Here is a 5,964-nt window from a genome sequence, read left to right as displayed (position 1 = left end):
CGCGCACACACACAGGTAGAGTTCCCGGCTGCCACTACGGAGGATCAGGTTCGAATCTCGCTCAGGGTTTAAATAATTTCAGTATCGCTGCGCTATGAGTCGTTACTCCAACTCTCGTGGGCTGGGAGTTGGGTGTGTGTGTGCGTGTAAGGTCGCAGCGTTACCCATGGATCGTTCATATATGAGCTTTGAGCTCTCTTTCGGAAGGGAAATAGCTGTCGATCACGAATCCAACACGTGATCCAAGACCATGTTGAATCACACAAGCGTTTGGAATGAAACTAAAAATCACGAAATGACGCCGGATACAGCTCTTTTCCTAAAGAAAATTGTTGAACAAAGTAGCAATATACCGGTAGTCTTTATTGGAGGTTTTAATTACAACGAGGTCAACTGGGAGGAATGTGAAACAAGCGGCAATGCAGATTCCTGTAGGAATGGAGAATACAATGCCCCAATGGATAAAGAAACTGACCCGAGTAAGAGGAGATGATATTCCCACAAGAATGTCATCTCTTACTCTTGTTATTTACATTATTATAGTTTTTATTTGTTCATTTATTATTATTTTGACTTTTTTTCGGATCCGACCTAGATATGGACCAAAAAGTCTCCTGTCGGCATGCTCCGCCTTTGTAACCCTTTGTAATCTTTTGTAATTAGATCTATTACTAACCAAGAAGCCAGACATCATCAACTCATTGAACTATCTTTGCCCAGTAGGAAAAAGTGATCATGTTACAATTGAATTTCGGCTGGAGGGTGAGGAAATAGAACCAAGGAATGAATCACACAGGCAAAAGAGACTTATTTTTAGGAAAATAGGTTGCTTAGCGTTAAAAGAAAATCTCTGAAGAAGCAAACTGGGAGGAATTTATGAATACGGAATAAGGAGGAAATGGACATGTTTCTTGACATTAACGACTTAGGAGTAAACAAACATGTCCCGGTGTCAATGCTCTTTGAATTATTTCTAGTTTTGTATTAGGTGTCCATATTGACGATGCATATTCTAATATTGGTCTTATCAGTGTAACTGGTATTTTCTCTGCCATTTCCTCGCCCTCGTGGCCTGTGGTAGGACACAAGATACAGACTTGTATCTTTTTTTTTTCACACAAAATCTTATCTTCCATAAGCCGGTATAAATTTGTTCTATCTTTTAACGATATATATATATATATATATATATATATATATATATATATATATATATATATATATATATATATATATATATATACAGATAGTTAATTTGGGACAATAGGGTATTGTAGAGAAAATAGACAACATTGGTCATCGGGCAGTCATTCAATATCTCCACATCGAGGGATCACCTCCAGAGGAAATTCACGAGGACATGGTGGTTACTCGACGAGACAATGCTCCTTCATACAGTATGGTTAAAACATGGGCAGTTGGTTTCAAACGGGGTAGGGACAGTCAAGGAAGGCCTGCCACTGTCACCACTCAAGAAATCATCGACAAAATCCATGACATATTGCTCACAGATCGGCGTTTGACTGAACGTTTTATTGCGACAGAGTTGGACATCTTCCAGGAACGTGTTCATGCAACTATTCACAACCGTCTTGAAAAGACGAAGGTCTCAGCTCGATGGGTCCCAAAACTTCTTGGACCTGATCAGAAGCGGCTGCGATGCAACATGTCAAAGAACAATCTTGCCATTTTTTATGCTGATCCACAAAGATTCATCCGGTTTTTTGTGACCATGGATGAGACTTGGGTTCACCACTTCTAACCTGAGTCGAAATAACAATCAAAACAATGGAAGCATCATAGATCTCCAACCCCAAAGAAGGCCAAGTCGGTGATCTGTGCAGGGAAGGTGATGGCTTCCATTTTGGGGGAATCTGAGGAGGTGCTACTGGTCAGTTACCTAACAAAGATTACAAAGGATTACAAAGGCGGAGCATGCCGACAGGAGACCTATTGATCCATATCTAGGTCGGATGCGAAAAAAATCATAATAATAATAAAATATTAAATAAAAACTATAATAATGTAAATAACAAATAAAATACATAAATAAATGCATAGGTATAGTTAAATAATAAACAAACAGGTAAATAGTAAATAATAATAAATTGACATATAACTAATAATAAATGAAAATCAGACAGACAAATGATAACAAAACAAAAACAAATAATATAGAATAAAGGCTCAATCCATTACTGGACCATACTATGCTAACTTGATAATGCAGCTGCGAGAGAAAATTATGAAAAAAAAAAAACGGCGTGGAAAGCTGTCCTTAGGGGTGTTTTTCCATAAGGACAATGCGCCAGCATACATATCCGCCGTGGTTCTTGCTGCTGCATTTAGACGGTCAAACGGTTTGACAAATCCGGTTTGTCAAACAAGTGTTTGAAGTGATGTTTGACCGTGTGAATAGGGTATTTGGTTGTCAAACACGTTCGAGAAACGTGCTTGACGACCAAATACTCCATTCACACGGTCAAACATCACTTCAAACACTTGTCTGACAAACCGGGTTTGTCAAAGTGTTTGACCGTGTAAATGGCCCTTTACGTGATTGCGGCTTCCAGCTAGTTGAACATCCGGCCTATTCACCTGATTTGGTTCCTTCAGAATATTATCTATTTCCCAAGATGAAAAAAAGAGCTCAGTGGTTAACATTTCGCCACGGATAATGACGTCGTTGATGCCGTAGAGGTTTATTTGAAGGACCAAGACTCAAGCTTCCACAAAGAGGGGATTCGTAAACTCCACGACCGTTGGAACAAGTGTGTAAACTTGTAAGGGGATTACGTTGAAAAATAAATATATAAATTCATCATGAAATAAAATTTTGTACCTTAAGCCACGAAGGTGGGTAGGGTGAGACCAGAGTAAATTGTTCGGAATTACAAAGTCATCCTCTGATATATTATTTCCTTATACTTTGTTTTTTATTTTTATTTTGTTCTTTTGATGCGCGCAATAGTGTTTTTTAAGAACACTGTTTTTTTCAGATTTTTTGAGGAACGCACTATTTTTTTTAGGGACGCTTTAATAGTTTTGGGAGCGCTAACACAGGAACGCAAGAACACAGGAACGCAATGAAGGAAAAAATGAGGGACGCACTAACCGCAGCCGGAGGAACGCAGGAACCTAACGCACTACCCAAAATCGAGGAACGCGCCCAGCTCTGCTTATTAAAGACATTGGTAGATTGGAAAAAGTTAAACGGCGAGCCACAAAACTTGTTCCAAATATAAGAAATAAATCATACGAAAATCGACTGAAACATATGAATCTATTTTCCCTTAAAATGCGTAGACTCAGATGTGACTTGATACAGGTCTGTAAGAATCTAAAGGGAATTGACAACATCAAAAGTGACAAAATGTTCACAATGAATGGTAATCAGACAAGAAATAATGGTCTCAAACTGTCAGGAAATAAATTTAGTTTGGAAATGGTTAGAAGCAACTTCGCCAACCGAGTAGTTAATGAATGGAATAAACTTCCTGCAGAGGCAGCAATGTAGTTCAGTTCGAATCTTTAAGATTCGTTTAGATAAACACCTAAGCAAAATGTTGTAATGCCTGCCATTTATTTTATATTTGTTTATTTGTTTGTTGTTATTTGTCTGTTTGTTTATTATTATTTATATAATTATTATTTATTATCATTTATCTGTCCCTTTATCATTATTTACCACTTACCTGTTTGTTTATTATTTAACTTTGCCTATTTATTTGTTTATTCTAATTATTGTTATTTATATTATTATTAGTTTTACTTATTTATCATTATTATATTTTTTTCGCATCCGACCTAGTTATGGACCAAAAAGTCTCCTGTTGGCATGCTCCTCCTTTGATATATATATATATATATATACATATATATATATATATATATATATATATATATATATATATATATATATATACATAGATATACATACATATATACATATATATATTATATATATACATATATACATATTTTTATATATATATATATATATATATATATATATATAATGTATGTATACATATATACACATACATATATACATACATACATACATGTATATTTATTGGCCACACCAATTGCATGGTACGGCGGGTACTTGTTAAGCCAGATGTTCTACTGCGAGAGTTATATCAAAATTCTTTAGTCATACGTCCCAAGGTCGGACGTTCCCTTGGGGCTTTAACAGTTAAAGGAGAAGAACGTTGCTTGGCCTATGACGTCACTTTATTCCATGAGGATATGACGTCATAATCGGTGACGTCACCTTCCTGTACAGAGAAAGCCTGACGTCATATACCTATCACGCCATCGTCTTGTGGAGGCAGGATGACGTCATAGACACGCCATAATGTAGCATTTTTGTTCCTCTTATCGGGGTCTCAACGGCGGAGACGAGACACCTGACGGTCGGCGTCCGCGCAACAAACTTTGTGACGGAACGCTAATCTTTTTTTCTACTGGGATGGACTTGGCCTCGGTCTCTTTGTATCAAGACTGACGGTCTGTTACTCATCTGAATTAAGTTGCCATATGTTTGCTTCAACAGAATCAAAGAGCACTACTGTGCTGCAGAAGTTCATGGAATCTGGTGTAGTGAAAGTTCTGATGTTCGTTTCCTCGAGATAAGCGGTGTTCGTATTTCCGGGTCAGATTTCTTTCAGATCGGAAACTTACTTGGCCCTTGCCCTTCCTTTGTCTCTTCCGCGTTCTTTCTTCTTTTTTATTATTATGCGAGAAGAGTCCTAGTAAAATCGATAGATAAAAAGATAACTAAATCAGTCAATGAAATCAGGCAAAATATTAAAAACCAAATGAACCAAGAAAACTTTCTAGCGAGAGCTTTGTTCACTACAGCTTGCCGTTGTCAAACGGTGTTAACATACATCGAACTTGAGGTTTGTTATCTCCGACTAGTATGAGCTGTATAATTCTGCGTAGTGCAATCTAGGTAATGATGCTCGATCAAAATATCGATCAAGATGGGCTAAAACCATTAACAGACTGAATAAAATCGTCTGGAGTGATACTGAGAGAAATATTTAAAGACGTATCGCCCAATAATGGGTTGGGAGAAAATGGGTAGCCAATGACGCCACCTCTCTTCATTCGGCTGTGACGTCATAAGTGATGACGTCATATCCTCATGGATGAAAATCAGGTTATAGAAACGTTGTACATATATATTTTCTACCACCATATACTATGTACACACACACACACACACACACACACACACACACACACACACACACACACACACACACACACACACACACACACACACACACACATATATATATATATATATGTATATATATATATATGTATATGTATATATATATATAAGTATATATATATATTTATATACAAATATATATATTATATATGTGTGTGTGTGTGTGTGTGTGTGTGTGTGTGTGTGTGTGTGTGTGTGTGTGTGTGTGTGTGTGTGTGTGTGTGTGTGTGTGTGTGTGTGTGTGTGTGTGTGTGTGTGCGTGTGTGTTTGATTCACCATGGTCTTGGATCACGTGTTGGACTCGTGGTCAACAGCTATTTCCCTCCTGGAAGAGAGCTCAGAGCTCATATATAACCGATCTATGGGTAATGCTGTGTGTGTGTGTGTGTGTGTGTGTGTGTGTGTGTATTCACCTTGGTCTTTGGATCACGTGTTAGACTCGTGATCGACTGCTATTTCCCTTCCGGAAGAGAGCTCAGAGCTCGTATGACCGATCTATGGGTAATGCTATCACCTTTCACACACACACACACACATACACTCAACTCCCCGCCCACGAGAGTCAGAGTAACGACCCCGAAGCACAGCGTATGTGTGTGTGTGTGTGTGTGTGTGTGTGTGTGTGTGTGTGTGTGTGTGTGTGTGTGTGTGTGTGTGTGTGTGTGTGTGTGTGTGTGTGTGTGTGTGTGTGTGTGTGTGTGTGTGTGTGTGTGCGC

This window comes from Oratosquilla oratoria, chromosome 39 (assembly GCF_046742065.1).
Source record: "Oratosquilla oratoria isolate Oo_2021 chromosome 39, ASM4674206v1, whole genome shotgun sequence".
NCBI lineage: Eukaryota > Metazoa > Arthropoda > Malacostraca > Stomatopoda > Squillidae > Oratosquilla > Oratosquilla oratoria.
This window is presented reverse-complemented; position numbering follows the sequence as displayed.